This window comes from Equus caballus, chromosome 14 (genome assembly GCF_041296265.1).
Source record: "Equus caballus isolate H_3958 breed thoroughbred chromosome 14, TB-T2T, whole genome shotgun sequence".
Lineage (NCBI taxonomy): Eukaryota > Metazoa > Chordata > Mammalia > Perissodactyla > Equidae > Equus > Equus caballus.
This window is the reverse complement of record NC_091697.1, coordinates 37,970,490-37,987,254: the sequence shown is the minus strand read 5'-3', so window position 1 is coordinate 37,987,254 and position 16,765 is coordinate 37,970,490.

The following is a 16,765-nucleotide window of genomic DNA, read 5'->3' as shown; positions in this document are numbered from 1 at the left end:
TCTTTTGTAACACAGCCACATCCTTTCACTTACATGTTGTGTATTGCTGATTGCATACTGTAACAGCAAGGTGGAGTAGCTGTGCCAGAGACCTCACAGTCCGCAAAGCATAAATACCTTCTCTTTGGCCCTTTGCAGAACAAGTTTGCCGACCCCTGACGAAGAGGTCACAGCAGGAAAGAAAGCAAACTTCACGATAGCATGGAGTAAGCCTCCATCTCCATGTGTGCTTGAGATATTAATACTTGGCTATAGAAAAGAAGGTCAGCCTTACACTACATGTAAAAGAGATCCACTTGTCCAAGAAATGCAGGCTCACAGGATTCTTGGGAATAGGGAGGACCAAATTAGGGGGAGGTTTAGTGCAAAAGGAAAGCTGTGATCCTCCGAGAGATTTTTCTTAGGATCCTTAACAGACAGGTGGTTCCTCCATTCAGCATCATTGTATGACAAGAAGTGAAGCAGCGGTCCTTTGATTTAAATTTAGAATCTTTTTCCTAAAGAGACTATTTCTGCAATCCCTACTCAGAGGTTTCCACCTCACCTTCCCATATTCCAGAAAGATGCCCATGGTCCTCCAGAGAGTATTTTTGACTTACCTGTGTTTTTGGCATCCATCACCTCAGTTATTCACAGCTCCATTGTACTTAACTTCCTACGACCACACCAGGCCTGACAGTTGATGGCATCAATAAATAATTAGAAATGTTGACAGAAGCATCTTAAAGTAGGTAGACAAAAAATATATAAAATTCTTTCATGAAGCTGTTGCTGGGAGAAACCAGGTTAATGCCAGTCTGATGTGGTTTCCAAAGATCTGGATCTTTGTTCCCTGGTGTACAGGGAGTGCAAAAAAAGATCTATTTTGAATTCACATGTCTCTGCCTCTTTGTGGTAAGGCAGGTTCCTACCAGAGATTTGTCCCTTCTGTAGACATATTTTATACTCATATTCAATACTGTTAAAATAGCATCAGTTATGAATGATTCTTTATGAGAATTCGTGTTGGGAAGGAAGGGTTTTTTTGGGTTTTTTTTAAGGAAGATTAGCCCTGAGCTAACATCTGCCACCAATCCTCCTCTTTTTGCTGAGGAAGAGTGGCCCTGAGCTAACATCCATGCTCATCTTCCTCTATTTTATATGTGGGACACCTGCCACAGCATGGCTTGACAACCAGTGCATAGGTCCACACCGGGATCTGAACCAGAGAACCTCTGGGCCGCCAAAGCAGAATGTGCAAACTTAACTGCTGCGCCATCCGGCACCTCAAAGTTTTTTTTTTAATGAAAATCACCTGACCCTGATGAACAGCACTTAAAGGAATCCTTCAGCATTTTATCTGGATTCAACCAAAAGAGGATTAAATTGGCAACACTGCCCTTCACAGGAGCAACTAGATGAGAATATTTTGCTTTTGTTTATTTTAGGCAAAAGGTAGTGTGATGTTTGGACCAAAGAGGTAAATAGATCCATTTAAGCACCTGATTCTTATTTTTTAAGATTCTGTGAAAAGGTGAAAATCTCATTCAAGATAGTTGTAAACCGGACCCATTTCCTCTGTCTCCCCTCCACCAGGAAATCTTAGCCAAGAAAAGGATAAGGAAGCAGTTCCTGAAATGATACATTTGCATGGTGCCCCAGTAGCAGGTGGGGAAAAAAGTTATAATAAAAGAAACAACCTTAGAAAACAGGCCTTTTATCTCAAAGATAAAATGTCTCTCTTTTGGTCTTTCATCACTTTCTCCTTGGTGGAAGTTTCCCCCAGTTCCGACGTATTTCCATTAAAATAGTCAAAGCTACTGCATTGGGATGTCAGATGCATCTCTTTCTTTGTGGTAATCGGAATTTAAAATTATACAGTTGCCTCTGAATTTCTCATTCACAAAGCTAAAGCACTGATAAGAGAGAAAGGAGTCTAAAGCCAGCTGGTTCAGCCAGCACAGCACACCACACGCATTAGCACTTTCAAAAGCAATGTGATTTCTATGGTTCTTAAAAGCTTTCTTCATAACGGAGTCCTTGAAATTTCTCAAGGCAGGTCTGAATGACAAGGGAAAAATAATTATTTGTGGGAGGTCCTTGGTTTAAGTATTGTTAGAGCACAAGGTAAAAGAAAATACCCCATCGGGGTTACACATCCTCCCATATGCTATTTTCTTTGGTTTTACCCCCCACCTTCCTTTTATAGATACTGACAGAGTAGAAAATTAGCATCTTCCTTTGAGAAAAAGACAGCCATTCAAGTATGCATGAGCCCTTGGTGCAATAGGATGTGTGATGTCATAACAGTATTAATGATGTTATCAAATCCATCAATAAACAGTCTCAAACATACAATGCTAACTGCTACTCCTCAACTTTGGCCCAGCAAGTGGGTGATATTAGTTCCACTTCCCTGAGGTTTGCAATTGGAATAGAACAGAAGAAAAGTTGCTATAGGCAAGAAGTATTTTTCATGTCCAAATCCACCTGTCATAATAGGCAGACAGAGTAGTTCCAAAATGCCTCCTTAGGCGTGTAGACACCCTCACTAGTGAGGAGATTTGCTTCATCACTGAACATTAGCTAAGGTCGGATGAAACAAGCATGAGACTGTCCTCCTTAGGAGAAGAGAGGAGGAAACATCTGTCTTACCTAAAATCTACTCTGCACTCCTAAAGCTTTCTAACAGTCCATCTTCTTCCAGTGTCTTGACGGGCTACTTCTACATTTGGGTTATTTTGGTGGAATCAGAGATAGCTCAGATTTCATAAAGTGAGAAATTCCAAGGTGATCAATAGGATACATAGGAGCAGTATGGCAAAGGATTGTCTGAAGGCGGGCAGAGGATATTTGCTGACAATGAAGATTTGGTGTTTCATTAGTCTCCATTTGCATCTAATTCAGGAGGTTCAAACATTTTGAGGATCATAGATTCCTTCAAGAATCTGAGCAAAGTTCTGACCTTTCTCCCCAAAAAGAATCACACCCTCAAAATTTTACATAAATCCAAGAAGTTTTCTTGGACCTAAAGCCTACTCTAAGATATGGCAAGAGTTGAATTCTACTCTCCAATTATAATAATTTTTTATTAAGCACTTACCATGTGCTAGGTTCTGGGTAAGCGTTTTACATACATTCACTTGTTTCATTCTCAAAATAATCTTTTGAGTTAGGTTCTATCATAGTTTGAATTTGCAGATGTGGAAACTGAGGCTCAGAGAGGTTAAAAAACTTGCCCAAAGCCACTAGTTAGAAAATGGCAGAGCTGGAACGTGTATCTAACTCCAGACCACTAGGCTATGAAGTCACCAACATGTCAAACTATTCTTCAAGCTGTTGAGAAGTGTCTCCTACCAGTTTTTAGACTAGACCTTCTTGTGTGTATGAGGCTAGAGAACTTTTATCTCCCTTTTTCTGTAGTCCCTAACCTGTGACAGCATCTAGTACTAAAGTAAAGATACGTGGGGTGAAAATATAGAAGTCTGTCTGAATGAGAGAATCTGGAACCAAAACAATTTATTTGCTCTGTGGGTAATTCTTAAGCCAGGCTTCTTGTCCTTATAAGATGGAAGACACCTGTGTTGTCAGCTTTACATGTAAGAGAAAATTTTAATAGGCAGTGATCACGTCAGCACTTCTGCACACACACGTCTCCTTCCACTATTCCTTACTTGAAAAGACAAACGTCTTATTTTAGGTGAGGTCTTCAACACCAACTGGTTATCATACTTCCTTACCTTTACTTGTGGCAAAACTCAAGGAAAGAATCAAACAGAAGAGAGCTCAACCTCTATCATTGTCCTTGCTTCCCTATAGGAAGATAGGACTAGCAAGGACTCAATTAGCATTAGGCATTCAATACTCAAGCTGGCTACTTTGGCTGTGATAATGGCTTGAGCCCCACACCACATACCTTGTCAGTCATCACTAATGGGCCATACCTTGCACCACATGCAGAATTCTTCTCCCCAAAGCACTCAGGTCATCAATACCAATTGATCTGAGTTGGAAATGGGACCCATTTGCCAATTCTTGTTTAAACAGTGGCACCCTTTAACCTTGAACGTGGACATTTTATACTGGTGTCCTAGATTCAGCAATGAGGTTGGTGGCATTCCAACTACTAAAGGAGAAGATGAGTGCATCTGAAGTTCCTTACAACCTGGTGGCTTTGGAGCACTTTTATCTTCTGAGCAAAGGGATGAGGGTTTGATCTGCAAGAGTTAAAAGACCTAAAATCATTTTGAAGAATTAACTCAGCCAAGGACCATCTGAAAAGGTTATAAACCAGTATGCCTGTGTTAAGGTCCTGCTGTCAACCTGCCCGCAACCCAGAGCTGAGAGACCACAGCAGCAAAGAGATTGGGGTTCATCCTGCATTTCTGTGCTTTCTCAACAGCACATATCTGATCCACTAGGGGGTTGTAGACAGAGCTTCTCACTGCTCCCAACAGACTCAGCTCCAGTGCCAGCCAGGGGCTATAGTGCTCCATCCTGTAGTGTTTGTCTGGCTCAACCTCCCCATAAAACCTTCATAAAGGGGTGAGATAAAAAATGTCAATTATTCTGTTTTAGGGTAAGTCATTCAGGGATTTTCTTTTAAGAGTGTATGTGTCCCAGTGGCAAATCATAAATGGATACCTTTAAAGGGTCTCATGGAACTAACATCTCCAGAGCCAGAAGTCAGCTTCCCTGGTACAGAGGGGAGATCCTAGCAAAGTAAAGGGAAGAGTCGGCAAAGCTTAAGTTGGGGTGGACACAAAGTTGATCCAGTGTTTTGGTGAGGGGGGAAATGGAGTTTTCCATATATCAGCCACCTCCCCAGTCAAGCTTCTCCCTTTTTGAGGCCATGAAGAAGCAGAAACACACCTCTTAAGGAGGTCGTGTTTTAGAAGGAAAAGCAGAAGACATCCATCATTGTGCTGGCTAGATGCGCTCCTGGAGAAGCCAGGTTCTGGTGCTTTTAACAGAAAAGATGAAGTCATAGAAGTCCCATTTACTTGGAGATTTTGAAGAAGGAACCCCATTCCCATAAACCAATTGAGTTCAGCCTTTGGGTTATTTTTGGTTTGGTTTTGTTTTTCTCCAGGTTTGGGTGTGATGTAAGAAGAGCTTTTTAGTTTTGTTTTGTTTTGAATAACATCAATCCTTGCACACTCTATGCAAAAATTTTGTAAGCATTGCAATAATGCTATGAATTACAAGGAACTATTTTAACTTTATTACACTTTCTGTATAAAAAATTTGTATTTAATATTATTTCAACTGCAGTCTTGTAAAATATATTAATAAAAATAATGATTGGTAAGAAGGAAAGCACCCTTGTCCACTTCTTTAGGGAATTCCTCTTTCACAGTTGAAAAATCAGTCTGTCCTATTGATTCTACCTCAAAATAAATCTTCAGATTAACTTCTCTTCCGCATGTCTTTCCTCGGTGGCCTAACATGTTGGTTAAGCCATTTTGGCTCTCAGGAAGAGATTCACACAGGCTGCCTTAGGAAAGAGAGCTTATTATAAGATAATACGTGGCCTGGAATTGGGGTGTTCCCAGGATTTGGAGCAGGTCAAGGGAACAGCCATCCTCAACTGCTCTCCGAATGACCTGCGTAGGCTTCTTTTGCTACAGTTTACCGCGCCCTCTCTGAATCACTGAAGAAGCTCATCTGGTCCCTATTATGTAAAACCTTTTTAATTAGGCTACCTTAGCTTTCCTGGTCAGCCTATGGATGAACCAACTTTGAGCCAAGGGCCCATCCCTCATCCAATCAGTTTTCATCCTCTTCCAAAGAACACTTCAGCACTGCTCCCCTAGATGGGGCCATGGGTGAGACAATTTATGATAGACGACATCACTGCAGAACCACTCTGATCTGCCTACCACAATTGCTTCTCCATTTTGAGCATTTCACCGCCCCTGGCCTTCCACAATACCAAGTTTTTGCACATACTATTCCATCCACCTAGAACGCCCTCCCATCTAGCACCACCCATCAAAGGAAATCATCCCTCAAGATCCCATTCTTATACTGTCTTATCTCTGTGGTCTTCATCATTCTCCCTTGATTCCCCCATTAATTGTTCTAATTTATTTTATAATCCTACATTGTACTATAATTTACCTATCAACCTGGGACCCTGGGATGCTTATATTCATTTTTAAAGTTTATAAAGGAATAACGACATATCTAAATTGATCCTCATAATTACATTGTAAGGTAGATAGATTTTCTAGATGAGGAAATGACCTATGACAAATTTTACACATATATACAATACCTGACAGAGCCAGTGTCCCTTTCCAACTGTATTTTCATTGTAGGCTACATCTCATCAAATTTAGCTCCTGACTACAAATGACGCTGAAGCAACATTACAGAATCCTCAAGGTACAAGGCTATAATAAAAATTTTATTTTTATTGCAGCCAGAGTGCAATTTATCTTCAAAGATGCAGTAATTTTATGACCTGTTTTCTTTTTTTGGGGAAGCTTTACCAAAAGAAAAAATCTAAGTCAAAGAGAATGAAATCAGAGAAATCACCATTCAAGAAACCTGATGCATTGGTGAAAAAAATGTTGACACATAGCTAAAATGATAAAGAAACACTAATGAGAAGGAAAGGCTGTTATTGATGAGTCAAATTAATTGACATCATTGTTGATACAAAATTAGAAAGCAGATGAAATACGAAGAAGCTAAAAAGAGATCTATTCCTTTTCTGCCATGGAAGGAAATTTTTTAGAGTAGCAAATATATATAAATCAACAACTTTTATATTTCCTCCAACTTGACTCCTTTAAAAAGGATGTAAAATTCTGTAGCTCACTTAAGAACCCAGCCCCACTTTATCTGAGGAAAAGAGCCCAGGATACAGAGATGAGGAATAGGGATCAGAGTGCAAGAAATAAACACGTTTCAGAAAAACTTGTGAGCAACCTGTATGAATTAGCATCTCAAATTAAGTCCAATGACAGGTTTATTTTAGTCTGTGAATGCCAAATTTTAATTACCTGCAATAACACCAAGCACTTTCAGCTACGGATCAACTTACAGCCCCCAAGGAAGACCCTCATGACCCATCAATGGACAAAGGGCAGATCAGCCTTTGAGACTCCCAGGCACAAGTAATTAAACATAATGTAGAATACTTGGGAGATATTTCAAGATAACTCAGAATTTAGAATGGATATATAAAAGGTGAGAATAGAATCTTCCAAATTATGATCTATTTTAATAGGAAGGAAGCATTTTGAAACAGAAAAGTTTAGGATAGTGGACATTAAATCAAAGGTAGAAACTGTAACACTAAATCATTTGTTTTATTCTATTAAGAGACAAGTCGAGTTGCATTTAAAAACTTGGCAAGAATTAACTTATAAAACTTGAATAAAAAAATCAATATTTTAAAGTAGACTTTATAGTAAAAAGTATTAGAAGAGATTCAGATTAACGATATGGAGCTACAAAGTTTCTGTCTTAATGATTACATATGATTAAAACATTATACTGAACAGGCAAGTAACAAAATCCAAAAATTTGAAGTATAAGAAGAATAAAATTGAAAAATATAATTGTAGGGGGAAATTATTAACCACTCTTTATCTTATAACTTACAAGTTGGAAAAGCATAAAAATTGAACACACACATATAGCATCAAAGAAACTTCTCTTTGTCCCATGGTCATATAAAAGAAGTAAATATCTCAAAATTAAAATGTTAAAAAACTTTTCAGTCTGTATTCTCTGAAAGTAGAAATAGATGATATATTTTATATTAACATAAAAATCCAAGGAATTCCAGAATTAAAAAACACTTCCCTAACTAATTGGTGACATGAGAAAGAAACCTAGCCTTTTAAAAAATGATAGTGAAAAATATTACAAATGATGTAATTTGGCCAAAGCAGTCTTCTGATATAATAAAACATTTAAACTTAAACAATAGAGAAATGAATAAACAAAACATTTATTGTATGATTCCAGATCAATAAAATAACAAAAAACAATAAAAATAAGCTTACCTAAATAATTCTAAATTTTATATCTTAATAAATTGAAAACAAAAATCCAAAACAGATAAAACTGCTGACAAGTGTTGAAAAACATAAAAATAAGTTTAAAAGGCACACATGCAAAATAAAAAATATGTTATAGGAACATGTTATTTCCTTATAATAAGAAAGTAGACAACCTCAATGAAATTTATAATTTTAAAAATTAACCAAAATTAACAAAGTAAAAATTAGTGTTGTTTCTCAAGCAAATGTATAATAGTTTTATTTAGGAAATTCTATCCAAGATACACCTTTTCTAATATTAATTAATTGATTAGTTAAATATTACATATATTTTTATATAATGTACACGCATACTTACATTCATAAATTCGTGCATAAAGAAAAAAATGTCCTAAGAGATTTGCTGTAACCTATGCTAAAGAAAGTAAAAAAATTTTGAGAGAGATAAACATAAAACGAAGAGACCAACTCTAGGCTGTACAGACTAAACTTGATAAAAATTTTCTTGTTTTCCTTCAAGTTAATTTACATATTTAACAAAATTTCAATCAAAATCCCATAGAAATTTTCTGAAAGTAAACAAAATAATTCTAAAATTTATCAGGCAAAATAAAACAGAAAAAAAGAAGGCAAGGACTATTCTCTACAATAAGACACCAAAATGACACAAAACTAATGGACTGTTGGAAAGCACAACGTAGCAATGATAAAGATAGTAAAGTTTCAAAAATAGAAACATAGCTCAATTGTACTTGCTATTGTTTCCCTACCGAGAAAACACCCTTCTCCTTCCTTGGTCTGGCTTGACACTGAACGCCATCTAAGATGTGCCTCAGACATCTTCCCTCAGGATGGTTTCTCTGACTTGCTCTCTTCATGATGAGGCAGCCCTTTCTCTGTACTCTCAGGGAAACCCTGGACGTACCTGTATCACAGCTTACGTTGCACTAAAGCAACCTATTAATTCTTCTGCTCGCCCCACTGGAACATGGTCCCAAGAATGGAGGCACAGCTATCCTCATTTTTATCACCTGAGCCTAGTAGAGTGCCAGGTACCTAAATAGAAATGGTTGAACAGACCAGAAAACCCAGAAATAGACTCAAGTGAATTTAAGAATTTGTCTTATATCAATTTATTTCGATCTACCATTTACTCTTAAGCACCCCAAAACAGAGAACAAGAATAAGCACTCATTGAGCTCAAAACTTGGCAATTTTGATAATGAAATAAACAGCCACAGATCGGAAATAAGCAATGATGGTGTGTACATGGTGCCACGGAAGCAGATAGTTGGAATGGGGTTACAAGCCAATGGAAAAGGAAATGATTATTTGATTGTTCTAGGAAAACTGATCGGCCATTTTTCTGGTGAGGTTAGGGAGGGGAGCTTCAGAATCACGCCTTAAATTACATCCAATGGGCCAGATTTAAATATGTTTGTCCATCTGGCATCTACTGAATGCTTATTCTCTCATAACACACACTCCTTGTCCTTGAATATCCCAGAGTCTAGGGAGGTGGAGAGAGATCTAAAATGGTCAATTACACATACTAGGGGAGAGCTGTGAAAAAGATTAAAACAAACCCAGCAAATTGAATAACAACCTATCTAGGATCTGAGGAAGAATGGTAAAAGAAATGGCAAAGAGGAAAGACTGGAGCATTTAAGCATATGCAATTCTGTATGTTCTTGCTTCCTCCACCTCACCCCACACACAGAGAACTTTATGTTTAAGAATAAAATAATAGCAGTAAATGGGAGAAATGGTTAAAAGTTATGTGCTTTTAGGAGCTCATGCAAATTAATAAGAAAACCCTCAAGACATCACTAAATAAATGAAAAAAAGAGATAATAAGCACATAATTAACACAAGCAAAAATATACTTTCTTTTTTCCATTCTAAGACACTGGAAGATGTAACAGAGAATTAATAACCACTTTTCAAGGTAAACAAAGAAATGCTACCACATTAAATATTTAACTTGACTTTAAGATGTAATCCAATTTCGGAAATGTTAAAAAGTGCAACTTCGACTCTACTAAATAAAATATTGTTAAATCTATCAAGTAAATGTAGTTAAATATGTTCAAGCCCTTGCAAAGAAAACTAAATTAAATCAATGAGATTTTTGTTTAACCTACCGGGTTGATTAAATAAATAGAGACCATATTGAGGGCCATGTAATCAGGCTTTTATACCTTGTGTTTAATCCTGAAAAGAACCCTTTAAGGTAGGTATTCTTATCCCCAGTGTACAGAAATAATGTTCAAAGAAGTTAAGGAACTTGCTTAGGGCAATACTACTAGCAAATGGTGGAGCCAAGTTTTAACTTCAAGTATAATTCTTTCCGTTATATGAAGTTGCCTACCATCCTGTCAAAAAGGGGGTGAGACGAATCCACATCTGTGCAGTGGTGCAGGGGACGTTGGTGTATCCTTTCCGAAAGTAATTGGTCAGTATTTTTAAAGAATCATAAAAATGTTCATACCCTTTAGCCCAGTAATCCCATTTTCAAAAGTCATCCAAGCAGCAATATTTAAATAGAAAAAAGCTGTTAGCAACAGTGATGTGTTGCAGTAGAATTTAAAGATGGGAAAAAATTAGCAACACTACATAAGCAGATGAAAGGGAAGGCTAATTAGATTCGGGTTATTTCAACTTTATGGAATACCATGCTGTCTTTAAAAAGCATTGTAAGATTTTATTTCCGTATGGCAAAATATAATGTTAAGTACGTAAAAATGATGTAGACACATGAATCAAGACTTCCAGGGAAACTGAAAAATGGAGCAAGATGACTTATTTGGATGATGATATTGTAGGTCTATTTTTCTTATTATCGTTCTTGTGTTTATAATATTTGCATAATAAACTTTTCCAAAAAAGACTAGTATCTGCTCTTTTTCTATAAAACAGAATCAATAAACATACTTTGATCCCACAAATAACCTACAAGGAGGAAAAGTTATAGACCCCAAATTGTTTACTACAGTGTTATTCATAAAGAAAAAAATCTGGAATTTGCCTTTTTCTCAATAGGGGCAATACGTAAATAAATCATAGCACATCCGTTCAATGGAATCTTGTAAGAATTAAAATAGTTTTGGAAACCATAGAACAATGTCACATGTTTAAATAAGTTTTAAAGACTTAGAACTACATGAAAACTAATTGCAGTTATATTTAAAAATATATATATGCATTGTTAAGGATGAAAAGGAACCAGTCATAATTTTATGGTGTTAAAGTAATAGGAATATGGCTGTTTATTTCTGTTTTCCTAAACTTTCTTAAGTACATTACTTATAACCATTAATTTTGTAAAATGGATGAACAAAAATCATTTTTAAGTTTAGCCAAAAATAAATTATTTAATTTTCAATTTTCAGTCCACTTATTCAAGTCTACCAGTGGGTCAAATTTGAAAAGACTTCTGAACACAGAGAACACCTGAGGATTTAAGGTGGCCTCCCCTTCCATTTCACAAAAGAATGAGATCTTTTAAAATGTCCTTCTGATCTCTGTGATGGTTACAAAGCTGTACTACAGATTTGACATCAAAGCACAGGCCACACATCTAAGCTCTATTTGGGTACCAAAGTTGTAGGAACTTGGCTCCCCCACTGGATTTCAAGCAAGGACCAGGTGAGGAAGGGCCCAACCCTTTCCCCTTTTAAGACACTTGAAGGGGAACCAAAGAAAACTTTTATCATAACTTGAAATGCATCGCTACCTTAAATTGCAACAGTAATAATTAAGGCTATCCGATCTGGGAGATCCTTTCTGATCACAGCTACCTTCATTCACCCTCATCCCACAGACTCCCACAACTCCCTCCTACCTCAACATTCTATGTTTGTTCTGTCAAATTAGACCTTATATGCTCTAATTTCAAACAGTTTCATACATATTTGATATATCTTAAATCCATCCCTCCCATTATTTCTAGCCTTCATAACCCATCTTAGCTCCCATAATACTGCAATTCATGATCCTCGTCCAATATCTGACTCATCCTTCTCCTCTCTATAAAGGACTCCATAATAGATAATCCACCAAGGTCCCCAGAACCCAATAATTAACCCCTTCCCCAGTACTATAGACAGTTACCACAACGGTTCTTCTCTACTCTTTAAAAGCTAAGTGTCTGTGATATACTTTAATCTGACTCAACTAGTTTATCTCCCCTTTAATCCTCTCCCCTCCAGCCAAATTGGTATTCTCCAACAAAACTATGTTTCTTAACAGGAAAAGAGCTTAACATAGAGTGATGGGTACAGACAGTGAGGAAGGGCATTGGTTTTGGTGTCATCTAGACCAGTGTCTAAGCTAGACCATTGTCTAAGCTAGACCAGTATCTAAGACCAGGTTCCATCATAAAGAATGCTGGTAAATTCTGATCGCAACAATCTCAGTCGCTGAAACTTTCAACCATCCCTACTCAATTCTTTTCTTTTGTGCATTATGTGCATAGTTTACTATCTTCCTTGAAGAAAGAAATATTCCTTCTTTTGAGTCTCTCCCCTTTTTTCCCAAATCTTGCCATATTTTGCCTACCAACAGAGTCAAATCTCTCCTGTAACAAAAACAGACCCAAAAGTGTTCTCTCAACCCTGCCTACCTCAGGAAAATTCACCACCCAAATTCTTAAAAAGTCTATACTCACTTCTTTAGTACACACACTTAATAAATATCATTTAACCTAATTTTTGCCCTTACCTCTAATATGATACTGCTCTCTAAAAAAAGGTCACCATTGACCTTCTAATGGCCAAATCAGAAGGTTTTCCAGTGGCTGTTTCTCCATTTTGACACAATCCAGTCCTGAGTCCATGCTATAGAAGACTGTGGTGGTAGCCTACTCAGCATCCACTTACCCATCCTGTTTCCTTCCAGAAACCCATCCTGTACCCATGACATTCACATGACTCAAGGAAACTTGAAATGTTCTAAACAATAGATAAATTAAACCAACACCCTTGGAGCTCCTTAGATTTTGTTTTCCATTTTGATGAGAATTTGGTGATTTCACGCTATGCCAGACAGATCTCTGACATGTGTTTTAAAATTTGCATTACTGATTTCATTCCTCTGACAGCTCTCTCAGGATTCTGATAGTTACAAAAACGTTTTCACAGAGAAACAGAAAGGGACCCACTCCCCAACTCCTTCCACCACGATGGTAAGTTTATAATGCCAGCATTTTCTCATACTTTCTCCTTGTCTTTTACTCTCTTTAGGTCTTGTGTCTCCCCCAGCTCTTGGCCATCAATCTTTCTTTGTCTGTACAATAAGTGTGGTTGGCGCAAAAGGCAGTGACCTTCCTTTTATGCTTCCTTTTATTGTGCCTCCGCCATTCACATGGATTGCCAAATAATCCTTTAAAATTATCCCACTTAATTGTCATAGTAACACTATAAAATAAGCAAGACACGTATCATCTTGCAAATTGGGAAACTGAACCCCAGAAAGTCTTAATGACTATCCGTGTTTATATATGTAAAAGCAGCAGAGGCAAATCTAGAATCTGTTTAGTGCATCTTTATTTACTAAGCACCAACCGTGTGGCAGGGGCTCCATCCAAGTGCCAGTGCTCCTTTCAAAATCTGTTGTAGCATGGAGATAGGAAAGTCAGCTTCGTTTCCTGTCTGGCTGCTAGTTAGTTACTGGACTGCGACAAGCCTTGAGCATCAGCAACTTCCTCTGTAAAATAAAGGTGTCGGATGAATGGTCTCCACTTCCCCTCAGATCTGGTGATTTCACACAATGCCCTGTAAACTATTTAGCATCAGAGTGACCAGTTCTGAATCATGGACAGGACTAACCTATCATTCATTAGCCAAGAATTTAATGAACACGTGCTGAGCATTGGCCATGCTTCGAGGTGTTTGGGGGGGTATAAGAAACAACGACGGAGGCACGGCCTCCGCTGTCATGGAGTTTACAGTCTAGTGGGAAGAGGCAATGCAAAGATAAACAAACAATCAAGACAATTTCCAGACCCTGAAAAGTGCAGTAATAGAATTAAAGTCCTTCCCGAGGAAGTGACAAATGAGCTGAGATTCCATGAGAACAAGTCAGGCACATAAAGAGCTAGGAGAAGAACGTTCCAGCAGAGGAAACAGAAAGTTCTTAGAAAAAATGCACCAAGTCATTAATTTCATTACTTAGAAAGACTGAACATTCAATTGCTTTTCTCTTCTTCATTTTCCTCTGTGAATTAGACATATGGAATGTAATTATTGCCTTTCACCTGCTGAGAGAGTGTGAATATTAATCTGTCCTCCAGGAAAGGAGACCACTTTTTTAGGTGCTAAGGATGGCTTCCTTAATTGACCGTCAAGGACTATAATGAAAGAACCAACAGGTACAGGGAGTGCCTTTGAGGTTAACAGGAAGGGAGAGTACAGAGATCCTGTGAGGTTAATAAGAAGGGGACAGAAGTCAGAGGTCACTAATAGCAGACACTTCAAACTACATCATGCCAGGGAGAGGCCAAAATTTCAGAAGCCAAGATATAGCATGGATTGCCAAGGGAGGCTGGTCCCCGGGGAACAGAATCACCCATTTCAGGAGAGATTGCTATGCTTCAACATTTAGTCAAGGTGACGTAATGAGCTTACATTTCAAGGCCCATTCTCCTATCTAAACACATATCAAAACTAAATATAAAAAATAAAAAAGTAGGAAAAGTGACAAGGCGGTCTCTAAAACAAAATAAACATAGTGTAAAGCAGAAACTGATGAAAATGCAAAGTACGTGCGACTAAAGCTTTGAGGTTGCTGATGCCCAGGACCAGAAGCAAACAGAGGTTGCCTGAGGGCTAGACACTCATTACTTAAATCTAAGGACAGGAAGGATGAAAGGAGAGAAGAAAAGCCTGCAGCTGATTGCTGCCTGCATAACACGTAATAAGAAGCTTCCTGCCTACAGCACATAAAAGATTCGATATAGCCTCATTACCAGCACCTGGGAGTATCCAGAATTTCCCTGATGTTGCTGTCGGGGAAAAGCTTAGCAAGTGATGTAAAACCTAATTCTGGACTAAGGACTTTTGGAGATCCTAGAATAACCCAGATAAAAAAATCATTTCAGTTAGAGAAAACCACCAAAACAAAAATCTCAAGCTGAAGGGGAAAATCTAAAATCTATAAAAGAAACTAATACTAAGCGAGGCAAGCAATATATCAACAACTTAAAAAGTTCAATCCAGATGAATTAATATTATAGAATAGTCTGGGAAAGACTTTAAAATAAGTAGTTATAAGATTTTCAAAATAAAAACATGCTTTAAAAAAGAGGCCAGCCTGGTGGCGTAGTGGTTAAGTTCATGTGCTCTGCTTCGGCAGCCCAGGGTTCACAGGTTCGGATCCCAGGCATGGACCTAGCACTGCTCATCAAGCCATGCTGTGGCAGCATCCCACACAGAAAATAGAGGAAGATTGGCACAGATGTTAGCTCAGGGCTAATCTTCCTCTCACACACACACAAAATACATCCTTAAAATGGAAAAACAGATATGAAGCCAAAAAAGAAGGAAAGTTATCTCTATATATGAAAGTATCAGGTATAACTTTTGGAAATAAAAAATAGTCACTGAAGTAAACAGTTAATGGAAAAGATAAACTCTGGAATGGACACAGTTCAAAAGAGAGTCAGTAAACTGGACATTTGTATTAAAGAATTCAGCTAGAGTGTAGCATGAAAAAGGAGGAACAATTCTTAAAGTATTAAGAGAGATCAAGATTAGACACAGAGATACCAATATATGTCTAGTTGGAGTGTCAGAAAATAAAAGAAGATGTGTTGGAGAAGGAATGTTCAAAAAGATATTCACTAAGGATTTTCTAGACTACAAGATAAAGAATTCTCAATTTTAACATGTACTCAGAGTAATGAGCAAGATAAATAAAAATAAATTCATACGTAAACATATTTAAATAAAATCACACAAATTATGCGCAAAGAGAAAATCTTAAAGCTATCTGATAAGGGAAAAAAGTGTTACATCCGCAAGGAGATAATAATGATAAACACCATTAGTTTGTATCATTTAAAGTGCTAGTGGAATACAATTATCAAGGTAAAATTGTTTACACTGTTAAACTATCATTAGAGAGAGGGCAGGATAAAATTGACACAAATTTATATGTATATAATAACTAGGATGATGTGAAACCCTCAAGAGGACCTCTCTGGGAAAATTATCAAACAATGGACTTATAGAAGGAGAAAAGTCACCCTAGGAGGAGAAAAGAGAGTAGAGTGGCCAGCCCCGTGGCCGAGTGGTTAAGTGCATGCGCTCCACTTTGATGGCCCAGGATTTTGCTGGTTTGGATCCTGGGCACGGACATGGCACCGCTGGTCAGGCTATGCTGAGGTGGCATCCCACATGCTACAACTAGAAGGACCCATAGCAAAAATCATACAACTAGATACTTGGGGGATTTGGGGAGAAAAAAAGAAGAAGAAGAAGATTGGCAAGAGTCGTTAGCTCTGGTGCCAATCTTAAAAAAAAAAAAAAAAAAAGAAAGTAGAAAAGAAGACAAAGAATGGCCAACCCAATTACAAAATGCCTAAAGGATTCAAATAAACATTCCTCAGAAAAAGATATAAAAATGACCGGTAACTACTTGAAAAGATGTTCAATATCGTTAGTCATTAGAGATATGTAAATCAAAACCACAATGAGACATGATTTCACCCCCAGTAGAATGGCTATAACAGCCAATAGCAAGTGTTAGTGAGGATATAAAGAAAT